The sequence below is a fragment of the Falco rusticolus genome, chromosome Z (genome assembly GCF_015220075.1).
Source record: "Falco rusticolus isolate bFalRus1 chromosome Z, bFalRus1.pri, whole genome shotgun sequence".
Lineage (NCBI taxonomy): Eukaryota > Metazoa > Chordata > Aves > Falconiformes > Falconidae > Falco > Falco rusticolus.
In genome coordinates, this window is record NC_051210.1 from 22,235,875 (window position 1) to 22,253,557 (window position 17,683).

At 44.0% G+C, this 17,683-nt stretch overlaps 1 long non-coding RNA gene across 1 annotated transcript in view; it reads right to left on the bottom strand.

The window, feature by feature from the left end:
• Positions 1 to 1,110: 1,110 nt before the first annotated feature.
• The window catches only part of LOC119141480, a 41,750-nt gene continuing 25,177 nt past the window's right edge, over positions 1,111 to 17,683 (bottom strand). The window contains exons 3-4 of the long non-coding RNA XR_005101937.1: positions 3,178 to 3,244; positions 1,111 to 1,187 (exon numbers count right to left, since the gene is read on the bottom strand). This is a non-coding gene — a long non-coding RNA (uncharacterized LOC119141480). The remainder of the gene's footprint in view (positions 1,188 to 3,177; positions 3,245 to 17,683) is intronic.

Sequence of the window (17,683 nt, forward strand, 5' to 3'; positions counted from 1 at the left end):
TAAGTAAGTAACCCTTGGTAACAGCAGCTTAAAGCTCATTTAACTCATAGGCTTATTTAAAAAAACAGCTTCTAGCACCACTTAGAAAAAAATTTGCTCAGGCCTGCATATGCACTGAGTTTCCAGGTATGCTTTGTGATTGTTAGAAAATATATTAGAGTTTTACTTGATCTAGATGACTGGAAAAAAAAAAATCCTGCATCTGCTGAAGCCACTAACAGCTTAGTGATATGTTCAACTGAGCCTCTTCCAGGTTTTCTCTACTTTCATTAATATATATCCTGGCAGTCAGTAGAAACAACAAAACATAGTATTTCAGAAGGTAGGGAAAAGGCCAATAAAGAGCTAAAGAAAAACATAAAGCAACTTAAAGCAACTTTTTTTTCCTGTGCTTTTGCTTCTTCCTCTCAGTGTCTGCCCTGATGGTCTTCTACAGTTAACAAGACCTGTTGTTCAAATTAATATGAATTTAACCTACTAACATATGAACACACTTCTCTGCTTCTTGCAAGTCAGAGATTTCTTTCTGTATTTTATGGGGGCTTGAAATTATAGGTCCCAGAAGCCATAGAGTACCATTTGGCACACACTCAAATATAATGCACAAACATATACATGTGGAAAGCTCCAACGTCCATTCAAGTTCTGCCATATTTCCATTGCTACACAAGTCAATAACCACCTCTTCACTTTATAGATTCCAATACATTTCAGCTTACAGCATTTCCATGTAAAGATACTCCTAAGGTTTTGGAGGAAATTAAAATATTTTCAAAATAGGAAAGAGTTATTAGAAGGACATGTTTCTATGAATAAGCATTCTTTCTGAATTCTAACACCTGTGGGTTTTTGTAGATAGCTTTGAATCTAGATCCTTTGTATATAGGGCAAACAGGCTGATATGAATCAAAGGCAGTACTAACTTTCAATGTAGTCAAGATAGGTATGTATATATTTACATACACATAAATACATCTATATTTATCCTGACTACATTAAAAGGTATTACTGTCTTTGATTTATATCAAGTGGTTTGCCATATATTTAGACAGCAGGATCAGAGAGGCTCCAGTAACTCTCTTGTTTTACTACTTTTTTTCATACCTGTATCTCCTCTGTGACTTTTGCAGCCATAGGGCCAGGTTTAGGTCATTTTTGTTCTGGCAACACACTGGGATTTCCAAACTCTGCAAATCAGATTTCGCAAATACCATTAGCTTAAGTCAAAATCATAAAATAGTAAGAGGGCTGAACATCCCATTATTTCCCTTTCATTTTTGTAGTGCAATTTGCAAGAAACATGAATATGTATTTTTGTGCCCTTTTTACTGCCACCATTCCTACTTGCATAGTCATTGCAAGATTGACATCACTTTAAGCACTATTTGCAATCACAAAGAAATAATTCAGTGATGTATTTCCCTTTTTCCACTGCAACAATGTTTTGCACTTATGCAGCCAATGTTACAAACAAATCTGCCATTGTGCACTAAAAGAATGAAAGGGAACTGTACTCATAATCTGATGTTGCAAGAACTGTGGGGAATAAACACAATGGCATAGAATGCCAATATTAAGCTTATGATTTGATATCTGCTGGAGAATAATTCATACCAATTTTTATGTGACATTTAGAACAATACATCTTTTTGTGGCAAGTCAACCAATAAAAAGTGTTGCCTTATAATATTAAAAAATGTGCATAGTTGCTGTTACATCTAAATTATGGAAGAGACCAAGTAACTCAAAACTGCTAAGTAACAGAAAAGAAAACCAAGAAAGGTGACACAGCACAAATCTAAAGTAAATTCAGCTGGCAAGGTTGGACTATGTTGCTTTCTGTGGGTGCTAGCAGTGTCAGCCAGGCACCAGGAGTTGGTGATAATGGGCAATTTCAGTGTTTAACAGTGGAACAGAGCAGGATATAAGCTAATTCTTCTGACATAAAAGGGGCATCCTCTAAATACAAATATGAGACAGCAGCTCAGTTTTCAAGTGACAGTGAATAAAGGTAGAAACCAATTTAGCTGAGGGTAACAATAAAAGTAACATTTCTGGTTTTTAGGAAGGCAGACATGGGAAAAAATATCAATAGCCTTCAGGAAAGCAGACTTCTATAACCTTACAGACCTGGTTGTGGAGGTCACACAGGATGGAGTGTTATTTTTGGGGATAGGAAATATCAGCTACCCTGAGTTTTTTCTTCACAAGTTTTTATCTTATTATTTTTGAAGAACCATTTCACATTTTGCATATGTTCCAGGAAGAGTCAACTCAACATCCCTGGAGTTATTTAAAAGACATGTAAATGTGGTGCTTACAGACATGGTTTAGTGGTGGACTTGGCAGTGTTAGGTTAACAGTTAGACTCACTGATCTTAAAGATCTTTTCCAATCTAAGCAATTCTGTGGTTCGATGATGTCTAGAGAAGATGAATAAGGAAAACCAGTAATCTTTGAAGGGCACAGATGTATATTATCACAGTGGAATGAAAAGATAAGGAAGGATTAGAAGACACCAACTTAGCTAATTTTTTTCAATGACTTCAAAAAGAAAGCTCAAAGTAGAAATAAGGTTAGATTATTGTTTAATACCACTAGTAATTTAAACAAACACCAGCAGAAAATCTAGAAAGACCAGCCTTTGAAGAGTTAAGGAGAAATTAAACTTATTTGGTAAGTAATTCAATAAGAAGACAACTACCAAAGGAGCTGGTTTGATAAACAATGGCAAGGAAGTGCTGCTTCACAGTTCTCACTGACTGACACATTAATACCAATTTACCTCCTCTTTCACTCAGGATGTGATCAATGCTTAACACGACCAGCCCCAGTAACAGAAAGGTAAGAATTCCAGACACTGCAGGTTAAAAAGTATGTTGGATGTTTTCAAGCTGGAAGTGCTGTTGAAATTTACCTTTAAAAACACTGAGGCCACTGCCTCCATGAACAGTGGAGCCTGTCTAATGGCATACTGGGGCTGAGAGGGGAGGAGAGGAACCCTCCTGGTCAGGAATGGGCAGCTTGTTGGCCCATTCTACTGTCCTAAAACCAGTGCTTGCAAAAGGCTAAAGGAAGCAGCTTAAGAACAACTAGCAGTTATCTTTCAGATTTCATAAAGGACATGGATGAGCCCAGAACACTGAGAGGAGGACAGGAAAAACATCTGGTGCCTACCTTTAAACCAGGGAAGAAGAAAGGGGAGAACCTGGGACATGGAACCCTGCCAGCTTACCTTCACCTCCTAGAAAACAGGAAAACAAGAAAGTTTAAGCATAACAAAGGTAAAAAGGGAATGAGAAAGTGCCCCATGGAGTAGTATCAAGCTATTCACACTTTCTCCCTTTGTCTAACACAGCGATTCTACTGAACAGGGAAGAAATATTAAGTGTTAACACCTTGATTTTAAGCTTCAATTACAAAACTGTTTCAGATTATGTTCTTGTAAGAAGTAAGAAAGCAAGTTAAGAGAAAGAAGCATGTAGGAAAAACTGGATAGCAAAAGTACTATTGGCAGGTTAGCAACAAACTGGAACAGGGTATGGAGTGAGGTTTTACAAGAGTCTATCCCAAGCCCAGAACTGTTCAGTATTTTTTTATTAACTTGAGTGAAAGAAATAACAGGTATGGTTAATAAATGTACAGGTGATACCGATCTGGAAGGGACTTAAATTGAAGGACGGGATTAGAATTCAAACTCCTAATTAACTGAATTCTTACTGACTACAGCAGAGGTTAGGCACTACTCAGAGCAGATGCAAAGTTCTATATTTAGGGGTAATCATCTGCACAGTGATAGTATAACAGATGACTGTATACAGCTGCACTACAGAAAGAGACCTAGGAGTTAACTGGTACATTTTGTGATCCAAGGGCAAATGCATATGGGAATAGGTTTTACCCCCCATGAGAATTTCTTCACTCATCTACGCGATGGAGTTGCCCTCAGCTGGAAATGCCCAGTTCTGGGTATTAATTCAAGAAGGATGTGAACCAGCTAGAAAAGGCAACAAGAATAATCAGAGGTCTGGAAAACAGGAAAAGCTGAAGGAATTATAGTTGCTCAGTCTAGAGGGATGAAGAGTGATGTGGCAAAAAAATCATACATACTTTACAATAAACTCTTAAGGTCCATTGTCAACAGTACAATAGTGATCTTAAAGTTTGAAAGCTTTACCTTACATGCCAAAAAAAATGTCTTGACATCCAAGACTTTTAGAAATGGAAGACAGTCCTCTACCCATTCCTGTTTGACAGCAAACTGAACAAATGTCTGTGACAGACAGGAAGAAGCAGCATCACATTGATTTTTTAATGGAATTAAAACTTAATTCAAATAATCAAGTAAAAAGAACTGGAGCTGGAGAAACAGGTAAGTGCCTGTCCTATAGGAAGAATACATCTGAATTATGTGACTTACAGTTGTGCTAGGTTTGCATGGCAAAGTTTTGGTAGTGGGGGAGGCTACAGGGGTGGCTTCTGTGAGAAGTTACAGAAGCTTCCCCCATTTCCAATGGAGCCAATGCCAGCTGGCTCCAAGATGGACCTGCCGCTGGCTGAGGCCCAGCCCATCAGTGACAGTGATAGCGCCTCTGAGATATAGTATTTAAGACGGGGGGAAAACTGCTCACAACAGCAGCTGTGAGAGAGGAGTGGTAATATATGAGCGGAACAGCCCTGCAGCCCCCCAGGCCAGCGCCGCAGGAGGGGCAGGGGGGGCTCCAGGGGCCGGAGCAGAGATTCCCCCCAGCCCATGGTGAAGCCCACGGTGAGGCAGGCTGTTCCCTCAGCCCATGGAGGCACACGGTGGAGCAGATACCCACCTGCAGCCCATGGAAGACCCCACACCAGAGTAGGGCGATGCCTGAAGGAGGCTGTGACCCCATGGGAAGAAGCCCACGTTGGAGCAGAATCCTGGCAGGGCCTGTGGCCCCATGGGGAGAAGACCCCCCACAGGAACAGATCTGCTGGTAGGGCTTGTGACCCCATGGGGGACCCATGCTGGAGCAGTCTGTTCCTGAAGGACTGCACCCCATGGAAGGGACCCACAGTGGAGCAGTGTGTGAAGAACTGCAACCTGTGGGAAAGACCCATGTTGGAGAAGTTCAGGAAGGACTCTCTCCCATGGAAGGGATCCTGAGCTGGAGCAGGGGAAGAGTGTGAGGAGTCCTCCTCCTGAGAAGGAAGGAGCAACAGAGACAACGTGTGATGGACTGACTGCAACCCCCACTCCCAGTCGCCGTGTGCTGCTTGAGGGGAGGTCAGAGAAAACTTGGAATAAAGTTGAGCCTGGGAAGAAGAGAAAGGTGGGGGCAGGGTGTTTTAAGATTCAGGTTTTTATTTCTCATTACCCTCTTCTGATTTGACCGGCAATAAATCAAACTAATTTCCTCAGGTCAAGCCTGTTTTGCCCATGACAACAACTGCTGAGTGATCTCCCTGTCCTTATCTCAACCCACAAGCCTTTTGTTTTATTTTCTCTCCCCTGTCCTGCTGAGGAGGGGAACAACAGAGGAGCTTAGTGGTCACCTGGCATCCTGCCATGGTCAAAGCCACCACAACAGTATAGACGCCACATACTTTCTGGCAGGCCTCTTTTCCCTTTTATTCTGATTGTCAGTGACCTGCAACCAAAGTTTTTGTCACATCGCCCTTTAAATATCAATAGATTGCCAATTTTTGGTACCTATTCTTTGCAAAGCTGATATTACCTCTGCCTTCAGGAACTGAAGCACAAGAAGGAAGAAAGTGACGATCCAGTTCTACATTAGTATTTGTGAGCTTTACCACTGGAAAATGGGATTAAAGAAACTGAAGACAACTTGTTGATGTTTAGTGTCTCATTTAAAGCTACACATCATTTAAAGCATAAACACTTCTTCATGCCAAGCCACTGCCTTCTGCTTTGATTATCTCTATATATTGCCAATGGTGGTATTTGTGACTTGGGCAGACAATTCAAATGTGATACCAGAATTGTGGCAGTAGATGGCATAACTACACTGTGATCTTGGGGAAACTTCAACTCCGCTCTTTTCTTTTGCCTAAACCATTCAGACCAAATATTTAAAACAGAAATTTAAAAATGCTTTATACCTAACATATTTTGCTCTTAAATTGAGGAAGCATGAAGCAAACTGATCATCTATACAAGCAGAAACAATATAGTGGGAAATGGAGCTGTTTTCTTGTTAGAGAAAGTTGTGCTCTAGGCCCAAATTTTTATAACAGTGGTCAGAATCAAGCCAGAATTCAGTGCTTAAATTCCTTTCTTGCAACTATAAGCAATAAAATGTAGATGTATAGAAAATGTGGTTAACATTACTAAGCCTTCCTTTAAGATTATTTTCCTCCATACAGATTTTAAGGCAAAATTTGGTGGGTTTTTTTAAGAAATAGTAATTAAATTTAGAATTAACTGTGTTTGGAATGTTTCATATCATAATGTTTTCCTTTATCTTCTCAGCTATCACAGGTTTTCAAAAATTTCATGTGAACTTATTTTAAGTTACAGTAAAAGCCTCAGTGTGTTTCAGCCTATGAACTCAAAAGTGATGAGTAGATATTAAAGCATGTAATTGTAAAAAAATTATACCAAAAACAATGTCATACAAGACAGGCAGCAGTAAAACTAAGCTTCCACTACCGGTAAGGGGTTAGCAGTACCTTAAAGAAAACTGAATTGCATGGTGCTTGTTTCCTTTGCACTTAAGAACGTTTCAGGATTCATGCTGTAAACTCTCCAGTAGACATCAGCATTATCTTGTTCATGTGATCCTTATTCACTGAACTGTACCACAGGCTCTCAGAAGGAATTGAAACGAGTAGAGATATTCTTAAAAAGCTGTAGCATCAGAGTAGCTAATACCCCTAACATGTGGCATAGCATCTGGAGACAGAAGTGCCCCACAAAGCAACACCAGCCCCTCTTAGAATCCCAGATCCCTTCCTCAGTACCACCATGTCTTCTTTCTTCACCTATCTTTACTGCTATCTTTCCTTACTTAGAGAAATAATGCAGGAAGAGATACTGTCTACAAATATTTCTATAATGTATGCATAAGTTTTGAGGGCTGTGGACCACTCTGATGTTCTTACTGGCAGTTTAGGCAAAGAGACATCACTATCCCTTCCCCATTTCATCATCTCTTCTTTACTAAACTCTTGCAGGCAAGCTTAATCTGTTTCTAATTTGCACTCAGAACTTTGTTTATTCTCCTGGGGACACACTGGGTATACACACTTTTCCTACACCCAAAGAGCCTTCTGCAGTCTTCAACAGATTCTTCCACTGTCTAGAAGAGTCTTTTATAGTGCCCTTGGACAAAAATATCCATAAAGAGGGAAAGAGCTAGATCCTCTTACATAAGACTTTGCCAAGGAGGACTCGAGACTTGAAAAAAGAAACTATCCTTCCAGTTCCATATACCTGCTTTTGTTTACATCAGTTGTGATATAAGCAAAGAGGTTCAGGCAGGTAAGTTTTGTCTCCCTTGTGCATTGTAGTAGCCTTAACTACACGATCAAATTTCTTTCATTCCAGTCCAGGATGCTGATGCTCACTGAATAGAGGGTACTCAGCATTTTCATGTTGTTCTTCTTACCCTGTATGCAGCCTCACAATTTAGTATATTCTTCACACTTTATCCTGAATACTCTCTTACTGATTTCTGTATGAAAGTGAAGTGTTTTCACCCATCACGTTGTCTTAGTGTTCTCTTACAAATGCCTCAGAAAGTAAAGGGGCATTATGATTCCTTTGCTTTTTTATCAGTGATAAATCAAAGCACGAAAGTCAAAGTTAATACAAGGATGACAACTTTTTCAAAAGTACAGTGTGATTCTTTTAAGTTTTCAGAACAGTTTCCATTCACTAAAGTTTAGCTGTGAAATCTCAGCACATCTGTGAACTGGGATACTCAGGGGAGAAGTAGCATGCAAATAGTGGAGGTTTTGGGTTGAGGTTTTGCTTTTTAGTTTGTTTTGTGTTTGTTTGTAGGAGTTTGATTACTTACTAAGATTCCAGTAAGACTTTGTGCAAGGTGAATTAAATTCTCAAGGACAAATTTCATCTGCCTAAGTTTTAAAACCCCTCTCTGCTACATCAGTGATTAAGTGTTCCTGTCTACATATCATTCAATCTCCACAAACCTCTGAAAGTTTGGACCTTATACCCAAAGTGTTTATTATTTTCTTGTAATTGCTGTTCAGTATGCAGTGCAAGTGTACTGGCTGTTAAAAATACAGTAGGAAGAGCACTTTGTGAGAGACTGTCCTAGTTTGCTTATACGTGGAAGTGTAGTATGTCTTGCTGGCAGTTATAGTATTCCAAAACCACCTTTTTAGTGCTTGGGAACAGTCCAACTACCCCCAAACTTTATAGCATAAGCCTCTATACTGCATGTTAGGAACTATAAAAAGGAACAGTTCCCCAGCATTTCTCTCCCAGCCCAAAATAATTCCAAATGCATATGACCAAGCCTACTAAACTCATCAATAATACTCAAACAACTTGAGATGCCTTGCAACATGCCTTTGGCTTGAGGGTGTAATCACAGAGAACAGTGTTACTGCTCCCAGAGGAAAATATTTCAATGTGACATGATGGCAATGGACTCTTCAGACCTCGCAGATTCTATTCTCATGCTCAAGTCAAACCAAGTTGCATCTTGAAGGGATTTAATTTAGTTTTTAAACAAAACAAGCTGGTTTGGGAAAAAGATTTTGCAACAGAAATGTGTCGTGTGATTCTTCCTCTCCTTTCTCCTCTCCCCCTGCAGTACATCCTGGAACCCCAATGAAGCTTCCAAAATAGAACAAATATTCATTAGGCTCCCTCTCCCAGTTATTTCTCCTTTGCAGGTAATGTAAATTCGACAGGTTTGAGTCCACGTGTAACAAGCAGTCTATCGCCTACTCCCAACCCCCTGCAATATTCTCTGCTGGCGAACCCACTCCATTGCTGGCAGCGTCGGGGGTGGTGGTGTTTGGGTTTAGTTTGGTTTGCAGGTTTTTTAAGAACTAAAGCCATCTAGATCCTTTTAGCTTCTGTACTTCTATTTCTGTCACAGTCCTGGCTTAATTCTTCTTTACCACATGAAGATGTTCTCAGGCTTTGTCTAACAAGTATTCTCTCTGTAGAAAGAAGAAAGTCTGCAGCTTTTACATATTTATCCAGTAACAAGTGTTCTCTTGCCCAGTGTCTTTTCATGTAACATCTGTCCCAATTCCCTATTTTCCTGGAAAAGTCAAGTCATGCTTGTCTCACAGGACATAAAATTGTTCTCTGGAACCAAATAAACTTTCCTTTTGTGTCAAAGGCTTCCCTCAGTATTGTTAGGACTATTGCTCTCTCAGGACACTGGACAATGTACAGCTGATAGTAAAATAACACAACACAACCACACCACTTACTCTGGGTTAACAGCTCAATGCATTATACACTAGGTTTTCTGGAAGACTCTGTTACACATAGCAAGAAACCTTGCAACAGTTGTATTGTCATTCACGATCTTTGGCCAAAATGGCAAACTCTACTGAGGTTTACAAATGTAAATAGTGATGTAATCTTCTTCTATCCTATAGGTAAAGATATGTTTCTCCTTCCACTAATTCTAAGGGCCCATACATTTTGTCTGAACAACAGCTTGGATCTCCACTGCTCATACGCTACAGCTTCTTTCACTGTAGTATGCCAAATTCTAAGTAATTTCTATTTTTTCAGGCACTATCAACCTTCAGAAATGGACCAAATCCACTGTCTGCCAAGTTCTAGCTGTTTTTTCAAGCATCCACTGTTTTTCAGAGTTTTTATTCAGCATCCAATCTTTTATTGGTTACATCTTGTAAAGCAGTAGAAAAAAGCTGCTTAACCACTTCAATCTTGCTGCAACTCCCCCTACTCAGTAAAATCATCTTTTCTCCAAGTGTAATTTTTGCCAAGAACACTGAATTCTTCAAGTTCCTACATTAACACCATGATGGTTTGGACCTGGCTGAATGCCAGGTGCCCACCAAAGCTGCTCTGTCACTCCACTCCTCAACCGGACAGGGGAGAGAAAATAAAACAAAAGGCTTGTGGGTCAAGATAAGGACAGGGAGATCACTCAGCAATTACCACCACGAGCAAAACACACTTGACTTGGGGAAATTAGTTTAATATATTACCATTCCAATCACACCTTCCCCTTCCTCCTAGGTTCAGCCCTAGTCCCAGTCTTTTTGTCATACCACTGTGCGGCACAGGGGGACAGGGAATGGGGGTTGAGGTCAGTTCATCACATGTTGTCTCCACTGCTCCTTCCTCCTCACACTCTTCCCCTGCTCCAGCTCAGGATCCCTTCCATGGGAGAGAGTCCTTCCTGAACTTCTCCAACATGGGTCTTTCCCACAGGTTGCAGTTCTTCACACACTGCTCCACTGTGGGTCCCTTCCATGGGGTGCAGTCCTTCAGGAACAGACTGCTCCAGCATGGGTCCCCCATGGGGTCACAAGCCCTACCAGCAGATCTGTTCCTGTGGGGGGTCTTCTCCCCATGGGGCCACAGGCCCTGCCAGGATTCTGCTCCAACGTGGGCTTCTTCCCATGGGGTCACAGCCTCCTTCAGGCATCGCCCTACTCTGGTGTGGGATCTTCCATGGGCTGCAGGTGGGTACCTGCTCCACCGTGTGCCTCCATGGGCTGAGAGGCACAGCCTGCCTCACCGTGGGCTTCACCATGGGCTGGGGGGAATCTCTGCTCCGGCCCCTGGAGCCCCCCCTGCCCCTCCTGCGGCGCTGGCCTGGGGGGCTGCAGGGCTGTTCCGCTCATATATTACCACTCCTCTCTCACAGCTGCTGTTGTGAGCAGTTTTCCCCCCATCTTAAATACTGTATCTCAGAGGCGCTATCACTGTCACTGATGGGCTGGGCCTCAGCCAGCGGCAGGTCCATCTTGGAGCCAGCTGGCATTGGCTCCATTGGACATGGCGGAAGCTTCTGTAACTTCTCACAGAAGCCACCCCTGTAGCCCCGCTGCCACCAAAAATTTTGCCATGCAAACCCAGTACATACATCTAGAGTTCACTCTACAGAACAGATCCTTTGATGTAACTGATCATCATTACACATAAGAAGCCCTCCCAATATGTCATATCACAATGGCAATTCCTTCCCGAAAACTCGCATTATCACTCACTACCTATTTGTAGGATTCAGCATTGATACATTTTTATCAGTTTACCTTGTCTTTTTAATTGCTCCACCTCGAAGTTTGTTAGCACGCTACCATAGGTGGCATGCAGTAATTCTTCAGAAATAAGACGGTTTACATGGAGTTTTGATTCCAGACACCTGTAAGCTACAAAAAGCAAGCTTTCGCACTACCCGTTTCTCAGGTGTCTGCAGCTTTCCTGCAGGAAGCAGTCAAGGAATCTGCCTGCAACCCTCAAGAAAGGGACACAAGCCACTCCTGAAGAGGGGATGCCTCACCAGAAAGCAAGACAGAGGAGTCAGTACTATTCAATGTCTTCCATTATGCGATACCTGCTAATTGAGAATTGTGCTACTCAATAAAGCGATACCAAGCATGATGTGAACACAGATCTTTATCTGAACAAAATTAACAACTGCCTCAGCTTTTATGGAAACTTGCATCTTAAAAGAGTTTGAATTCCATGCAAGATTACTTGAACGGGTGCTTCACAAATGCAAGGGAATAGGACTCCTGTGTATTTTTGCAACAAACTGTTGTTTTCCCGATTTGGAATCCAATTTTAAATATTCAATTTCCTGCAATATCTTTGGACTCCCTTCCAACTAACTAGCACAAAACGAAAGGTTTATGGTCACTTTATTGAACCAAGAGTATGTTGTTAAAGTACTAATTTGAAAATAGCATCTGAAAAGATGATGTAGCAAAAAAGACACTGCACAGAAAGTAATAAAAAAATGTAATACAGACACAAGTCTCTGTCAGATTAATTCAAAGCTACTGATACTTGATATGGTTATTATTACAATCAAATTATTAGTATGAAGTAGCAAGTTTCAATACAGCATTAGATCACGAAGTACCAGCCAGACCATCGAAAAAACCTTCAGAATTCTGGCAAAGAGTGTATGGGTATTTCTGCATGTGTGAAAGGTCCAAAATTAAAAACTTCATTAATGTGGTTCTCCTCTAAAAATGGTTATAATTCAAAAGGTTCATAAGGCATAATTCATTCTGTTGGCTTGTTTTCTGAATGTTCAGTTTCAAAATAAAGCATAAGAGCCCAGGAATGTGGGGCAGGGGTTGCGTATCTCCCATTTGTCTTTGCAAAATGCACGTCTGTGTTTTACATCCAGCTGATCCTACAAAGTAGCCATGGGGAGACTGCTGAAATCTGGGAGCATCACCTGGGTACACAAACTGCCCAGGACAGGAGAAGGGCTACTGAAATCACAGACCCCTTCTCAGGCGAGAGAAGAAATGGGGAGGAACCGGACATCTTGCACATGAGGGCTGGATTTTCCTGCCTTTCTGCTATTGCAGCCAGGAAGAGCCACTCGACAGGCCCCCAGGCCTGACCTACCAAACTGAGAGCACCTGTGGTTTCCCATGGTTCTCCATGCTGGCAGCAGTGTTTGCTCTAGCCACGCCAGGGCCACAATGTCCCCACATCCCAGCCACCCCCCACAACACATCATGCACCTGCAGCCCAAGTACCAATGCAGGAAAGGAGACACCCCACAAACCCAGCAGGCTGGGCAGTGACAGCAGCCCCAACCCTGCCCATCACAGCTCTTGCCCAAGCATGCTCTCAGGAGGGAGCTCCAAAGCCACCACTACAGCAAAGAGGGCAGCGACACTAATGGATGTGGGGGAAGTGCCCAGCTGGATAACCTCCACCATGGGACACTGTGATGCCTAACGCTGCAGCCCTCCCTCTCCCTCCCTGGCCGCCAGCTCCTACCGACAACGGGACACAGCACTGCCCTGGCATCACCTACACCATTTCAAGACCGTTGGATTTACCGCTCCACTCTCAAGTCCAAACACCTGCAGCTCTGGAAATGACAAGCAACAACCGCTATTCAGCAGCAGCTCCTTTGGCTGCTGCAGCATGCCAGCACACGGGCACCAGGCTCTGATGTCACCGCCATTAGGCACAGCATCATGGAGACATTTGAGAACTTCCACTTAGTACCCACAGCCAGCTGGTGCCAACTCGTTAGTGCTTGCTGTCTGGCCGGACCAAGCCCAGCTGCCCAGAGGAATGCCTACAGCTAGGCACCACTTTGGTCTAACCCTGACAGCCGTCTCCAGGAGAAATATCATCTGCTTCTGCTCTGGATGGGCTTGTTGATTCGGCCGACTCAGCTTCTCCTGTCCCTTCAAGATGGGACGAAAGCGCACCTTGTGATGCTGATCTAGCATTCCTCAAGGATGAAAATAATTTCCAAGCATGCAGCCAGGGCCACAGCACCAACAGAATCCATTTTTCAGAGGAGACCTCTGGTGACGCTGATGACTTTGCATCCCTCGCCTTTCCAAAGCAGCTCTGGAAGATGCTCCAAAGCCACCGGTTTCAGTCCATTTGGTGGGTTGTTGATGGCACCTTTGTTGCCACTGATGAGGAAGCCTTCCAAAAGAAAGTGCTGGCACAGAAAGAACCTCGTAGAGTTTTTGAAACTGGCAGCACGAAAAGCTTCTTTTGTGAGCTCCACCTCTATGGATTTTGCAAAAGTGCCACACGACTAAAACCACTGACTTGCTTGGTGAATTTCTGGCAGAAGCAGCAGTACCTTCTGCTCATAGCAAGGTACATCACTTCGCCTGTGTGTGAACTGACTCTCATAGTAATTGTGGTGCCAAAGCTTCACCTTCCAGTAACATAAGCCTTGGCAACACAGAAGAGGAGGATAAGGGCAAGAAATGCTCAGAGATTCATTCCTTTCTTAGGTACTTACTCACTAAGACTTAGGCATGAATGATGTGGTGGGTTGGCCTTGGCTGGCCATCAGGTGCCTACACAGGCCCTCTACCCATCCCCCTCCACCCTTCTTTTCTGAAACTGATCATTTTTTAAATTCTTTCTCTTTGCTTTCACTGTCATCAGGATCATGACCCAATTGCACTGAAAACACTCATACCTGGCACACTTAACTATTGGACTTCCACTTATAATGCTATTGCAAATTAAACTAGGCAGATTTATGAAAAAATGAGTTGACTACTGGCAGCATAGTGTGGGTTAATGAAATGTTGGTAGTAGGAGTCACAACATGCTTGTTGGAATCTATCATTTGCATGGCTCAGAAATCAATGCAAAGCAGTGCACGTGTACATATCTGAGTCTGAATTTTATTAAGTTCACCTTCTTTGAAAAATAATTTTGTTATTTATTAAGCTCCAAATTTTGTGGTGTTTCTGTATTGTTTTTCTTAAAGTTGCTCAAGAGGAAAACTACTGTGGGCCTATATGATTATCCGTTAGATAACTAGGCATAAATGCAGCTGGAAGCCCAGAATTCTTATCTTTGTGTTGGAGGCAGGGGAGAGGGACGGGGGAAGGCTACTTCCTAAAGCCTGCACCTGCAGAGTCTGGCTTACAGTGCAACTGGGCAGCGAGGGGTGGCTGGGGAGTGGGCATTCGGTGGCCCTGGCACGGCCAGAGCAGGGGCTGCTGCCAGCGTGGACAGCCACGGGAACCCCAGGTGCCCGAGGTGAGGCCGCGGGGCAGCCCCGGGGCCGGCAGGGCCGCTGCGCCCGGTGCAGGGGCAGGAGGGCGGGAGACCCCGGCCCTCTGTGCAGGTGCCCGGCTGTCCGTGGGAGCTGTGCCCTGGCTGGCTGGAGGGGCAGGGGCGGCAGGAGCCGCTGCTGGGGGCCGGGCAGGGCCTGGCTGCACTGCGGTGGCAGGGAAAGGGAGGGGGCGCGAGGTCTGGCAGCAGCGGCTGCACCCCCGCGCTGCACATCTGGGCTGCCTCTGGAGTGGTTTTCCTCCAGAGCTGGCACCGGTGGAAATGCAGCTGCTGCTCTCCTCTGGTGGCCAACTCTTTCTTGCACCTCTCAAGTGAGCGGGGATCATCTCTCTTCAAGATGAGGTTGTAGTAGAAGAGTAACTAAAATATGCAAGAAGAAGAGTTGGTTGCCAGTCTTTGGAGGTGGGGAAACACCAAGGCAGGACAACTGAGCCTTGTAACAGCAAAAGACCAGCGTGGGTCCTGAAAAGGTCTATTGGGCATTTGAAACCTAAAGCTTAGGCTGAGCAAGAAGTTATGCTCTGGTTCTGTTAAGGAATGACCACCCTTGTGTTTTCACCTGAGAAGTGCGCTGAGAAAGGAATGAATCTCTGAGCATTTCTTGCCCTTATCCTCCTCTTCTGTGTTGCCAAGGCTTATGTTACTGGAAGGTGAAGCTTTGGCACCACAATTACTATGAGAGTCAGTTCACACACAGGCGAAGTGATGTACCTTGCTATGAGCAGAAGGTACTGCTGCTTCTGCCAGAAATTCACCAAGCAAGTCAGTGGTTTTAGTCGTGTGGCACTTTTGCAAAATCCATAGAGGTGGAGCTCACAAAAGAAGCTTTTCGTGCTGCCAGTTTCAAAAACTCTACGAGGTTCTTTCTGTGCCAGCACTTTCTTTTGGAAGGCTTCCTCATCAGTGGCAACAAAGGTGCCATCAACAACCCACCAAATGGACTGAAACCGGTGGCTTTGGAGCATCTTCCAGAGCTGCTTTGGAAAGGCGAGGGATGCAAAGTCATCAGCGTCACCAGAGGTCTCCTCTGAAAAATGGATTCTGTTGGTGCTGTGGCCCTGGCTGCATGCTTGGAAATTATTTTCATCCTTGAGGAATGCTAGATCAGCATCACAAGGTGCGCTTTCGTCCCATCTTGAAGGGACAGGAGAAGCTGAGTCGGCCGAATCAACAAGCCCATCCAGAGCAGAAGCAGATGATATTTCTCCTGGAGACGGCTGTCAGGGTTAGACCAAAGTGGTGCCTAGCTGTAGGCATTCCTCTGGGCAGCTGGGCTTGGTCCGGCCAGACAGCAAGCACTAACGAGTTGGCACCAGCTGGCTGTGGGTACTAAGTGGAAGTTCTCAAATGTCTCCATGATGCTGTGCCTAATGGCGGTGACATCAGAGCCTGGTGCCCGTGTGCTGGCATGCTGCAGCAGCCAAAGGAGCTGCTGCTGAATAGCGGTTGTTGCTTGTCATTTCCAGAGCTGCAGGTGTTTGGACTTGAGAGTGGAGCGGTAAATCCAACGGTCTTGAAATGGTGTAGGTGATGCCAGGGCAGTGCTGTGTCCCGTTGTCGGTAGGAGCTGGCGGCCAGGGAGGGAGAGGGAGGGCTGCAGCGTTAGGCATCACAGTGTCCCATGGTGGAGGTTATCCAGCTGGGCACTTCCCCCACATCCATTAGTGTCGCTGCCCTCTTTGCTGTAGTGGTGGCTTTGGAGCTCCCTCCTGAGAGCATGCTTGGGCAAGAGCTGTGATGGGCAGGGTTGGGGCTGCTGTCACTGCCCAGCCTGCTGGGTTTGTGGGGTGTCTCCTTTCCCCTGGACATTCCTTGGCTTTGGTGATAAAACACCCCCAGTAGCTGCCTTCTGGCTTCCTGTATTTCCCTTTGGGTTTTTCAGATGGACTTGGAAATGCTTTTCCCAGGCAGCAATCATATGAATGGGGCACCTCAGCCCTGCCTTAGGACCATCCACCAGCCCTGCTCTGCTGACCAGAGGCGGCGCCTGAGCACTCCTGTTCCAGGAGAGCTACAAGACAGCACTGAGGCTGATTCTTATCACCAAGGGAAACTTCACCCCCCTAGAGGGAGTCCTACTGTCACTGACATCTCTGCTTCCAGACAGTTTGACCTTTTCTTGTAGTTGGGCCTTCCATGCCTGGGCAATTACAATTTGAATATCCCCTGCAGATTCTGTCCTTTCATGAGCAATTACTCACACATTCACCACTGCAGACCTTTCAAATTTCTCCTTAAGCTTCTTGCTCCCAATTTCCATTTCCAAAATCATTTGCTTTACCACACATAATTTTATTCCCTTTTCTCTCTTCTTCATTTGTTTACAGCTTAGTTTTAGACACCTTCAGATAAGGGTCTCTTTCTCTTACAGTGTAGGGTAAGACATGGTAGAATGGCCGCAGACACAGACACCCAGTCCACCACCTGTGGGAACCTGGAATCGACCAACATGTGGGCCATGTTGGCCCATCATTCTTTCCTGCCTCTAGGTTTTATAATCATTTTTAGTCATTAGTACAAGCAATTCTTCCTTTTCTTCTTCCTTAGCCTCTTAACAAATTCGGCATTTTTGTTCTGGTCCTTGCTTGCTTTTTGCTATGCTCTATAACATACTAATTGGCTACAATGTAAGATCAACTGAACTAATACATGCACAAGCACTGAAGTTAACAAACCCCATTGTATATGCTCAATATGTATATGTACCTCAATGCTATATTAAGTCATTTTTTCTCACCAACCTTTCCAGTCCGGGAACCATCTTCACCAGTCAAAACAGTTTTTCACCAGTATGTGAACATTACCTCAAATTTCATGTTTGTCCATTTCTGTTCTCTGATCATCATCTGCATCTGTGCTGCAAGTGGTGTTAAGCAGTATCCAAATACCTTCCTGCCGTGACAAGCACATAATCAAATGCCATTCTGTTTTGCAGGGCTACCTGAGATGCTCACTGTGCCT